Source organism: Corvus hawaiiensis, chromosome Z, assembly GCF_020740725.1.
Source record: "Corvus hawaiiensis isolate bCorHaw1 chromosome Z, bCorHaw1.pri.cur, whole genome shotgun sequence".
Taxonomy (NCBI): Eukaryota; Metazoa; Chordata; class Aves; order Passeriformes; family Corvidae; genus Corvus; species Corvus hawaiiensis.
The window spans coordinates 49127481-49140390 of record NC_063255.1 but is presented as its reverse complement, the minus strand read 5'-3'; the positions used below and the strand labels follow the sequence as shown (position 1 = coordinate 49140390).

Below are 12910 nucleotides of genomic sequence, written 5' to 3'. Positions count from 1 at the left end.
TGCTGCAAAGCCTCTTTGAATGATTCAAGCCATCTTGCTCCCATGAAGAAGCAATATGATTGCCAGTGCTCCCTCAGAGCTGCTAAGAAATAACCATTAAAATTTGCTTTTAACAGTATTTCTTACAGCACAGTAATTTAATGATATGTGTTGTTCACAGATGTTGAAGAGGTAGGTGTTACACAATAGTCAGTACAGTCAGATTAATGGTTTTGCCAGCAAATGTTATTGTAAAGGTACTCAGAAGTCTGCAATCAATTTTCTGCACAGCACAAAACACAGCCTATGTCCAGTTGCACAGCACTGCATGGCATTCTCCTCTTGCCTACACAGAAACAATTTCCAAGAGGCCGTGCTGCCTCTCTGTTGCATTTATCTTTGTCCTAGTCTAAATATAATGTAAGACTCCCTATTCTTTAAAGACAATACTTTCACACATGGAATAGCCTTTGTGCAAGAAAGTTGCTATGGAAATCCATTATAACATATTTTCTGGCTAAAAAAAACCCTTCCAGATAGCTCTGTATAATGTCAAACCGTGTATGTCACACAGTGACTGCCTACAAGTGTATTAATATCTGGTGGGCAAGGGGTATCTTGTGCAGTAAAATCATCTATGTACTTTTCAGCAGAGGAGAAAGGTACTTTCTGTGGTCAGTCATCAGCCTTTCAACAAACAGAATCCCAAACCAAAGTGCAAGACAGAGAAGGGAGATGCAACTCCTGTGGCATTCAAATGCTTTAAGGTGTATAGAAAAGAGAATGACCATCCACTGCAGCTTTAACAGCTGTAATATGGAACTGTGAGGGTTCTGTCTTCAATTGACTTTGCTGAGCATGGAGCATATAGCTTTCTAAGTTGTCCCTATCCCCACAGTCTGGACAGTGATACAAGCCTATATTTTTCAGGCAGTAGATTTGCCTGAAATCATCTCAAAAAGATGGAAGAAGCAGGCAATAAGTATGATCAATTGAGCACAAAGTCAGGCCAAATCAGTGTGATTAATCTGCTGTTATCAGTAACCTAACTGCAGAGGCAACTACTGATCAGGCATTGAGCACTTCAGCAAAGAATCTCCTGACATTCAAGTTGAAAATTGTTCAGTCTGATGCACTTCAGGACAAAAATTATTCCAATTATTTTAGACATTTATCCATCAAATGTTTTCTTGAAAACTTTTTTCTTCATATTTGAAGTTATAAATACCAGTCTACAGAAAATGGAATGAGAGTGGGACACAAATCTATGAAGCTCACAAGCTGTCATGTACCTTCAATGTGCAGTTTCTAAATGCACAGATTTCTGCATCAGTGAAAGGACCAGGTTTATTTTCACATTTTTTGGTTTGTATGCTTCCAAGCCAGTCATACACATCACTTACCAGTACAGATGTGATTTGATATTTGCAAAAAGAGCAGTGATGTAAAGGCAGATCTAATCCAAGTGGGTGTCTGATCTCAGTGCTCACCTCCACTCCGCTCCTTTTTCCTGCTGGAGATCATTACTCAAACGTGTCAGCTCAACTGTTCACTCAATATGTTTTAAAATATATCTGTCCAGTAAATATATTTTGGATAAGTGTGGTAATTTCATAGAACCAGCATAGGGCACAATCAACAGATCTGTTCCTCAATACATTTTGGTGAGCATACAGGATCAGGTGTGCACTGATCTGGTCTGAAGATTAATAGGAGAAAAAAGAAACCCTAAATGTTCATCCATACCTTTACCATGAAACTCTCCACTGATTGATTTACACTGCTACCTTACAGGCAGTGGTGGAGGATTTAGACAATTCCCCACACAGAGGCTGTTTCTGTGTCACTTGCATCATGGGAAAACACTCATAATTGAAGATAACCCTCCAAAAATTCAAGACAACAAATGAGCTTTGACCACATATGATGATCAGTTTTACAGTATTCTGAAAACAAGACAGATCTTGAAGGTGATATCATATCATCTGTCACTAGGGAGTACATACTTTTTTTTTTTTTTTGTCCGTTATCTTATTCCTGATATAATGTACATTCTGTGCTGAGTTTGGACTGAAAAGTACTTATTTGGTAGTGGGCTCTGACTTTTCTGGAATTTTCACTTAGAAAGCTCAGAGATCATTTAAAAATGGTTGCAATGTGAACAAAAGACACAGGAAGGCTTCTTTGGTTTCTGAACTGATATATTTCCGGAGAGCGTTATTTGCCCCTAATTATTCTGAACATGCATGAAATGAATAATTGAGAAGAAAAAACATGAACTTGTTTACACAGGCAAAACAACTCTTCTGAAGTCAACTGGTCTTTAGTATCATTGTATACCTAACATTTTTTAGTGTTGGGACTGTGTTGCAAACACATCTGGCATGGAAAGTTTGAAAAATCATGGATCTTTCCTGTGACACATTAACAGTGTTTATGTGTATAAGAGCAAGTTCACGTAGAACCCAATTGTGGTCAAAAATACTTTACTGTGAAAAGTCATTGTTGATTATAATCATAATCATTACATCTGAAGCAGACTGCAGATAGGAATGCCTCTCTTTCTGTTTTGTTTCTGTTTCCTTTCCAGCTTTCACAGGCTTGTCAGCTTGAAAAAAAAAAGAAAAAACAAAAAGGGAAAAAAAAAAGAGATTCATTTGTTAGGCAAAAGGGTCTCTGTGTCCTGCAAGAGAGAACTTTCCTCACAATTATGGCCAGGCATTTGGAAAAGACCATGAATATTCTGAAACTTAGTGCATCGCCTTGTCACGTTGAAGTGCTGAGCTGCAGAGAATGGTATCCATTCCCAACTCTGGGCATTACAAAGTGAGCTCCGTTTTTTTCCCCTTCCAAGTAACAAGCTTCTTTCCAACAGTTGAGTAATCGCAGGAATGTAAAGTAGAGGGCCCTGATCTATGTAAATATTAATTTTGTGCCTTTTTTAATACTGATTTTGACATACTCAGCTGTAAAAAATTTTCACAGGCTTTCTAATTTGGTCCATCACAACTCCCCAGCAAGTCAAATAAGTCTCTGACTAGGGCAGATAAGCACAACAGAGAAAGGGTGTCTATAAACAGAGGCAGAAAAAAAACAAGTTCACATCTGGGTCAGTGAACAATCGTTGGTGTTTGGGAAACAATGTCAGTGAACAGCAGCACTTAACATTGCTTTAAAAAATTAAGTGCTCCTGGTCTGATATAACTGTCCTTGAAATCAAAGGGAACTTTTTCCTGGTTATAATGGAAACTGGATAGAAATGTAATGTGATTACATTACCAACATGATTACATTCTTAAAACATTCCACAAGTCTAGCTATTTATTAGAAACATGGAATACTACATAAGTCATTATCTGGATAAATCATTATCTGGAAATCAGAGTGATTTAGACAAAAAAAAGTAAGAACAAGAAAAATGGAAAATTAGGAAAACCAGTTTGTCATTGGCAGAAGAACGGAGTGTACTTACTAGTTCTGTTTATGAGCACTTGCAGAAATGTTCAAGGGGTACCTATGTTCCTACTTTGCATTTTAAAAAAATGGTATGCAAATTCAAAATAAAAACTTGAATATATACCAGCACTTTTGATCTCTGCATAAAGGATGGTTTTGCATTGACATAAAGCTAAAAACACTGAACTGGCAAGTATTGGTAAGCATTTGAAACCTTCTCAGGAGTCCACATTTGCACCTGGCAGGTGTATGTAAGTGCAGGGCTTTGCAGATGCACTGCATCTCCTGTTACAGCAAATTTTGAATATAAGCCTTGTTTCCAAATTCTGCCCCACTTCTCAAGATAAGAGCACATGAAAGTGCTAATTTCATAGGATAAGTTATGTAGTAGATTGACACTAGTTTTGGCTGCCAGGAGCTTTTCAAATTTTTTTTGCCCAGAAGCTCCAACTACATTTAATATTGAAGAAATGTCCTGCAAGTGTCTGGAAATAACAGCTGAACCTACCTGCAAGTCCAGTGACTCAGTGGAGAACTGAGGCACGCTGGTGACAAGGGAAGTAGAGCTGCCATTCTCAGATATTGGCTGTTGACATCTTTCTGTCCACACACAGCACACTGAGAACTCCAGAGTGACACTGTTTCATCTGTAATGAGGAGAATTTTTAGATGTGTAACAGAACAAGGGTATTAGTCTCCACATAACAGCAGCTCCCTTGTTCCCTGTACACATTCTTTCCTTTTGACATTTAAAACATCAGGCAAAAGTCAGACCTTCTCTTGGAGGGCACAGCTTATCCCATGGCGTGAACCATCCTGTTGAGTCTCCCGTGAACCATTTGGGCACTCAGCCAGTCCATTTGCTCCCAGACTGATTAAAGACACCTCCTTCAGCTGAATGAACTGTCCTGATCATGCTACCTTTGATTTTGGTTACTTGATGGACCCCAAAATCACACCATTAATTAACGAGCTGCATATATCACAGTGATGAGCCATGTACCTCTGGCAGATGAAACTTTTAAACACTTATCTCTTTGAAGTGCTTGATGTTTTTCCCATATTAGTCTATTTTTTTCCTGGCACTTTTCTAGTTCATTAATTTTAAAAACTACTGATCTTTCTGAATTTTGATTACTTTAGGTAGAAACTAAGCTATGCTTACCTCAAAGAAAGTGGCCAGGGACAAATACATTGAACTGGAGAGACTGTGACAGAAACGAAGAGAAAGGAAGGAAAACACAAAACCTGGAGGAAAGTAACAGACAAAAAGTAAGAATAGATATTTCTTTGTACACAGACTAACGGGTGAAAAAAATAAAAAACCGTAATAGTTTACTAAGTGTTTGGAGATTTTACATTCCAGTTTCTAATATTTATTCTAACACTGTAACATTGTTAAGTGATATTGTGCTCTCAGCTGTAAGAAAGTCTCAGGACTTTTTCTGAAAACTTAAAAATATGTGTTGCTATAGAGAATCTTAATAATTTCTGATAATTTCTATGGTTTCTTTTTAGAACCTGAAAGCAAAATCAGATAATACTTGAATATTTCACATTATTTCAGCCATTTAAGTTACTTACTGCCTAGTAGGTTTTCCTTTTCTCTCTGCATCAGCTAATATTGATAGCATAATTAAGATGCTTAAATCTTTTCATTACAGCTTCTTGGTGCATTTAAAATGTAATTAAATCATTGTGAATTTGCAGCCTTCATTAGTTCTTTTCAAAGAAGTAGAAGAATATTGCCCTATAAACAACATGTATTCCATGACAGTTGGTTTGTTCTGCAGCTTCATGAGAAGAAGATAAAGCCTCATGGAGATGTTTTAATACATCGCATTGAAGTCTGTTTCAGAAATTTGTCAAAAATAAAAGATACATCATTTCATTCCACAGTGGTAATTATGTTACAGCCAAAAACACCAGAGTACTTATACTAATAATTTTTTAAGATAAACTGCAAGGCTAAAAAGGAATCCTGTACCTTCCCCAAAATCAGGTACCACATTAACAGACAGCTTTGTAGGTACATTTGTTCTTTCAAAAGTCATTCTCAATATAGTTATCTTTTAGCTCACTTTATTTCACTATTGATTCCCCCTTTCTGTTAATCAATTGAGTCTGATTTTAGGCTTGTAGACTGTCCAGGAATCTCTCATTTATTAGTGTTATTAGAACTGCTATGAAATCCTGGTGTATTTAACAACAGTGGGACTCTCCTAGTACTTGCAGAGTAAAAGTTTGTTACAACTCAGACACTTCTGGTGGAAAATTCATCCTGTCCTGTGCTGAGATCAGTCAAGTGACTAATCTTGAGAACGATTTACCTAGTGACAGTTTCATCACATCAGGAAAATTTGAAAAAGGTGGACACAGAAAAGAAAGATATTATAAATGTGGAGCGACATCAGGATTAATTTTATTTTTAAAATTAGCTCTCAAATTGTTCTCACAAATAAAGAGTAATGAATTTACTCTTGCCTTCTTTCAGTTTTTAAAATAAAAACTTCCAAAATAATGTCTCATTATGTCTGTCCCAAAGAGCTTCCATTTTAATTAACAGAAATTTAGAATTAAATAGATGGATCAATTCTTTTTTTCTTTCCATTAAAGATCTGTAATTTTCATTGCTCATTTCTGTTGCAAATTGAATGATCTAAGTGTCTAGCAGTGGATGTTGAGGTACAACTGAGCTGGTTTTTTGTCTGTCTACAAGAGTAGGCATTGATATTTACAGCCACCCCAGTAATATCACAGTGGGAGACTGATCACCTTGCCACAGGTCAAAGCAGGGCCAGGAGCAAAACCCAGATTTTCATGTCCCATGCATGTGCTAGTTGTAACACTATCACTTTATAATAGATCTAAAATTAATTACTTTAACTCCAGTTTCTAACACAAACAGAGCCATCAGCAGCTTTGTTGCAAGTTATTGTAGCTGACTCTTCAAGAACTTACCCTACGATACAAAAATAAAATAAGTGGGCAGAAATATAGTGATCACCAAAAGCTCAGTGCAATTTTTTGCATTCTCTATTCATTTGGAAGCAGCATCCACCTTGCAAGGTAAGTGGAACAGTACTCTTATGGTGTCTCACTTTTTCCTTTTCAGAGTACTATTCTGACTTCCAAATTAAAAGGCCATTTTTCAACCAGGAAATAATACCAGCAGGCTAAATACTTCACATTGGGGAGCCTGCTCTACGAATTCTGTAATTTGCCAGTATCATCCCCTCTGTGGCTGACTGTTATTTTGCAGAAATACAAGAAAAACAAACCCAAAACCAAACCCAAACACTCAAGGAAACATCTCTGTGGTACATGTCCATGCTCAGTTTCTATTATTGTTTAAAACATGCAATTCAAGTTCAAGTGGGGTTTTGCAACCAGACGGAAATCTTAAAGCTAGAAATGAACTCTCTATAACCCAGGACCTTTCTGCCTCCTGCTTTCTCACTCTTTCTTTTTCTCTCCAGCAAGCCCAAAGTCAGATAACACTTTCCTGCTGTGAATTTTTTTAAGTCACCCAACAGCTCGGGCAAATGAGAGCTGTCATAGTTTTTAGATGAAAAAATCATCTGCAGCTCACACAGATCTATGAGCTGATAGGAGTTAATTGACAGCTTGCAGGATTTCATCTCCAGGCAGAGTTAGAGAGAATGAGAGCCCTGTGGGTTTCATTTGGGCAGAGATAAAGCAGGTTTTTATTCAGTGCTCATGGAGAGAGCATAATTAACCTTTTAGAAGTTTTAAGAATGATCAAATTGTTATTCATTTTTGCAAATGAGAAAAGTGAGCTTCTTTCTCTGCCAGGAAAATACCAGTGCAGATTTCAAGGTCACTTGATAATTTCCTTTGACAAAAAAGTTGGAAGTTAGAGGAAAAAAAAGGAAAATGCAAAGACTGAGAAATGGCATCATAAAATCATGCATCATTCAGGATGTGAAATGAACAAATGTCTTTTTTCTAACATAATATACTTTACCTAACATTTACTGCATGTTCATATTAGCCTGCTGGATTCTGCATGTGATGAAGGTCTCCCCTTGTTATCGTAAATAAGAAACTTGGTGCTGGCAGCTGTCTTTCATGTAGCCCCTGTAACTTTTCTTAAATATTTTCTTTCAGGAGAAAATGAGCCATTTCACAAGGTCAGTGGCTTGGTTTTCAGGATGTGTAATATAATATTTTCATGTGATGTAAGTTCCTAGAATGATAATATGAGTACAGAATAGAAGATTTAGAAATATGCAAATTATAAATGAATATATCTCAAATCCTTTTTAATATAACCATGCTTCAGTTTCTGTCTGACTGAGTTTCACTTTTCTAGAGCAGCTGGGCACAAGATACCTTGCAAAATTATAACCTCCTTTTTCCTTGTATTATTTCTTGCTAATTTATAGGACAATGAGAAGAATACAAAAATGGATCCAGACCCTTGTGTTGCATAGAAGCAACATAGCAGTCAGCAGTAAGAAACCATGAACAAGAATATCAGAAAACCTATGAAACCTATTTTTCTAAACTGTAGATCTTAAGATGCTATACTAATTCTAATCTTGTAGAACATCCTTTTTGTTCCAGCCCTTCATGGTGACATTCTCTACATGCAGGGTGACACGCTCTTTCCTCTTCTGCTCCCTGCCACCCATTCCCAGATTTCTCCTTGTCTCCCCCTCCATTCCCAGAATTTTCAGACCTGAGATCCACACAGTATGACAAAAATCATTGCAACATATCACATCCTTTTTCTAATATGAAGGTACTTAAACCTCCAGCAACTCAAGTTACAGAGGTTTTTCTGCTATGATAAATCTATAAACTACCAGTTGTGAGAGTTTCTCCTGATAGATGCTCCTGTCCCCTACTCTGTAGCTGTTTGTTGTAGGATGTGCTCTCTGTTCCTGTTGTGTTTTATTCCTGGATATGAGTGCCAAAATTGGGGGAACTCTTGATGCACTCTTTTGATAAAACCTTGTAAATAAGTTTACTTAAAGGAATCAGCTTAGGGAGTGAGAAATCACATGCTTTGCAACGAGACTTTGAAGAGTTGTTTCTTTTAACTCACAAAGATTATCTTATCTTGTTTTACTTAGAGTAAATCCTTGCTATTACAGTATGTTAGGAAAAGATTGTTTTGGCTTTCTAAAACCCTCATGAGAGGACAAGGTGTTCTTGGTGTGATTTCTGTTTATGTTACCTGCTCTTTATAATGTGTTGGGTTTCTTTCTTTCCTAAATGCTAATATCTTTTTGATTTATGCAGGCTGGAAGATAAACTGATACCTTTGGTAACACTTAAAAGCTGCTGAGACTGTGACTGTCTTGAGCCATCTCTTTATTGTTAAAATATATTGAAATATGGCAGGATAAATAAATCATAAATAGTTGTTTCTTCTTTTTTTTGTGACATGTTCATCACTACTCTATTGACTTCATTAACAAAGAATGTAGAGGGTTAGGCTATGAAAACCAGATTTTTCAAGTTTTAGTACTCTAAAATTCATGGCACCATGCTTCACCCAAGGTAGTGCAAAAGCTCGTGCACTTTACCTTAAAACGTCTGTTTTCCATTCCCATCCTACTGATGTATCAGAGCACCCTGTTAGTAGTACAAACCATAATGCTCAACCAAGACAAATATGAGTAGCTTTTCAATCTGAGTGCCAGTGGGTCCATATGAGGAAAATACTTCTGGTGACACTCTAGGAGGCTTCCCAGATAAGTCCTTTTATTGCCATACTCAGATCATGGATAGTAAATAGGAAGACTTGGCAGAAGTAACACTTCCAGACAATTAAATGTTCAACTATACCTTTTAGACTAAAAGGCACAGTTTTACAAAATATGTCTGTCATATCAGTTTCAAAAAACTAATAATGAGCTAGCTTGTATCTTCAAACTTGCAGCAGGCCTTTAGGTTTTTCATATTGTAAAAGCTTATTTAGTTTTTACAATATGAAAATTATAGACATGGTGACATTTAAACCTTTGCTTTTCATAACATTTCACACTTACACCATTTTAAAAGACAGCTATTAACATTTACAAAAATCTTTCAGAAACCAAATGTTCTAACATGCAGAATTCCAATTATACTGTGTAAGAGGGTTATCGACTATTCTTCTACAAGAATACTTTGAAGTACTTGGTATTAAACCCAAAGCTAAAATGTCAGTTGTACGTAGACAATAAATTAAGGTTTATAAAAGCATGTAAGATTTATTTAATATTACAATTTTGACCTTTAGACTGCCTTAACCATGGCTTGCTTAAGTTTTCCTCCCTCTTGCCTTCCTTCTTTATCTGTATAATCTTGCTTGAATATTAAACAAAGGTTGTGATGCCAGTTATGCAAAGTAATATAAAGCCTTCATAGTATTAGTACTTTCCTCCAACTGCCGTAACACAGCCACATAAGCAGTGTTTTGTTTTTCAGCTGAGATGTTTTCTGAATTGCTCAGGGAGTTCAATGAGCAGCATTTCCAAAGCTGTCAAGACACAGCTGTTTAATTTTCAGTTTCTCATTGCAAACATCCAAAACTTTCAATTAAATGCAAGCTATAAATACAAATGCAGGCTTAGCTCTTATGTTCTACCAGAAGACCCTGATAGGAAGACAGGCAAAGTCAAAAGAGAGGTGGCAACAGCAGGACAACAAGAGAAGCTCAGTGTTGAAAGGAAAAACAATGCTACCAGAAGACAGGTCTAAGTGAATGCTGTTTTGAAACACGTTTGAGCTCACAGCAAACAAAGGACTACCCTGCAAAGGTAGGGGATGAATTAACCTTTTCTTTTTCTGGTTTCACACTAAGGAGTCTCCCTCTACCCAGACAAAGAAGCTCCTTTGTCAGAAGCCAAATATCCAAACTATTTTTGGCATCTCTCAGATCAGTAGTATTATTGATTAGTTATGACCAGAAAAGTCAGGAAAGCAATCAGAGAAGGAAATAAATGCTGAACAATCTACAAATAATCTTCTCTGCCACTTACTCCTGGGAAGTGTGTACTAAAAGCAATGTACTGAGGAATGACCACGGAAATGTATGTGGAAATTAAAAACTCAGTTTAATGATGGTTTGTTTTTTTTTTTTTTTTTTTTTGCAGAGCAACACAAACAGTGGAGATGGTTATTCATACAAAATACATGCCAGGCTTTCTGGCAGAAGGAAATGGAGGAAGCAAATGTGGAAAACTGCATTGAAGCTCTTATCTAGATAATATTCTGCTATAAGCTGAGCTGTGAGACCTAAATGACTGAAAGGGCACACAAAGTGCCAGCACAGAGTCACCACCTGGGAGCTTTCCCTAGACACTTTTCTTCAGATGTCTCAACTACAGAGATAAGGTTAAAATGTTGAGATTGGCCGGACAAAGATCAGAAATTAAATTCAGCTCCATGTTCATTTCATTTTATCCAGACTGTAGTTTAAAGAGCCAAAGAGGTCATGGTTATTTTCTGAAATTTGAAGAAAGTTCTCAGAGATCAAAATGTACACTATGTCACAGCATGCTTCTTTCTCTGAAGTTGAGAGGTAAATGAGAACACTACGTTTTACAACTCCTCCTGACAGCAGCTTAACATTTCAGCTTGACCAAAGTCATAACATAGTTTCTTCTAGCTCACCTTGAAAGCAGGGATTTCAAAACAACTTGTTTGGGTTTCTGTCATGGTTTAACCCCAGCCAACGTCAAGCCCCAGGCAGCCGCTTACTCACTTCCCCACCAGAGGGATCAGGGAGAGAATGGGAAGGGTAAAAGCCAGAAAACTCATGGGTTGAGATATAGACAGTTTAATAGGGAAAACAAAAGCAGTGTACACAAGCAAAGCAAAACAAGGAATTATTTCACTGCTTCCCATGGTGGACAGGTGTTCAGCCATCTCCAGGAGAGCAGGGCCCCATCACGTGTAACGCTTGCTTGGGAAGACAAATGCCATCACTCCAAATGTTCCCTCCTTTCTCTTTCTTCCCCACAGCTTTATGTCACATGGTCTGTAATGTCCCTTTGGTCAGCTGGGGTCACCTGTCCCAGCTGTGTCTCCTCCCAGCCTCCCATACAGCCCCAACATCCTCACCAGTGTGGAAGTACAAACAGCAGAAAAGGCCTTGACTCTGTGTAAGCCCTGCTCAGCAATAACAAAAACATTGCTGTGTTATCAACCCTGTATTCAGCACAAATCCAAAACATAGCCCCATGCCAGTCACTGTGAAGAAAACTAGCTACACCCCAGCCAAATCCAGAGCAATTCTTTTAGTTTTCCCTGTAGCTAAGTATTGGAATAACTAAGCAGAACAAGGTAATGCTGTTATAAAATATTTTTCCTTCAATACGGATAGCAGACTTGAAAGTTGGTTTGGTTTTCTTTTTTCTGATTGCAAGACTTGTTGAGGGCATGTATGACTGATGACATAGCTGATTTCCTTCCTCAACACCAACACACAACAAAAATCAAATTCTCAGCTGTAACTTATGTGAGTATACACAGCTCAAATAGAATGATTTTGCATCCCTGAAAATCACATACCAAATACTCCTTTTCCAACACTTACTGGCTTCTCAAATTGTATCTTTTTTGCACCTTCTTTTTCCTCTTTTGTGATTATTCAAGGGGAAGCATTTCTGGGCACAGTTTGAGCATCACAGGAGAGGGTTGTGTTGCTTTCTCCCATAATCTTTTCTTGGCCCACACAAGTCTTTCTTTTAATTTTCCTTCTGATGTTCATTCTATCTTTTAACAGGCTGGATTCTCCAGAAGGGCCCCTTTTGTTTCCTCTCTGCAATCCACAATAACCCTGTTCTGCTATCAGATGAACAAATAGTCACCATGGCAAGACAAGCGTCAAGTCACTGAAGAGGTTTAGGCAAAACTGAAGATTTTTGTATGATGTTGTATTCAGGCATCTGTCCCTTATTGTTCTTATGTGTCTCAATGCCTTAACATAAAATATAAAAGACCTGCTATGCAATTTTTTTTGTAATTTAAAGTGCAGCATACCTAATGCTATGTTAAGGAAAATTAAGAGTCAGATCATGAAAATCATTTGAACAAAATGGTTTTCTTAAATTCCATCAAGGGTAATTTCATTCAGTCTGGCACTAAGATTGGTAGCAATCATTTGCAGAATCAAGGTCCCAAAGGAAACTAATCTCAGAACAATACATTGGGCAACTTTTCCCAGAACAGTGTAGCACCCAGCAGAGAGGCAATATTAGGGAGCTGCAGGAGAGACAAGAAAGTGAAAAGGTTTATGTTATTGATTGCAGAAAAGAGAAGCCTTCAGTCATATATCAAATCAATCAACCACTCTATTTCTGTTTAGTACATTATTCATTCACTACATTTAGTGCTGCCTCTAGTTGTTTGCAGCATATTGAGATTTGCAGACTTTTTGGGAATTTCCAGAAGATAAATCCGGAGACCTAACAGTTAAATCTTCTTTTATCTTTAGGGTGGTTTGTTTTGTTTT

The 12910-nt window shown here is 37.3% G+C and overlaps 1 long non-coding RNA gene across 1 annotated transcript; it reads right to left on the bottom strand.

Annotated features, from left to right (window-relative positions):
- Nucleotides 1-2195: 2195 nt before the first annotated feature.
- On the bottom strand, nt 2196-7639 carry LOC125320577. Its single transcript, XR_007201192.1, has 4 exons — nt 7424-7639; nt 4601-4683; nt 3944-4082; nt 2196-2587 (listed from the first exon to the last, which is right to left on the bottom strand). It is a non-coding gene; the product is annotated as an uncharacterized LOC125320577 (long non-coding RNA).
- Between the last annotated feature and the right edge of the window lie 5271 nt (nt 7640-12910).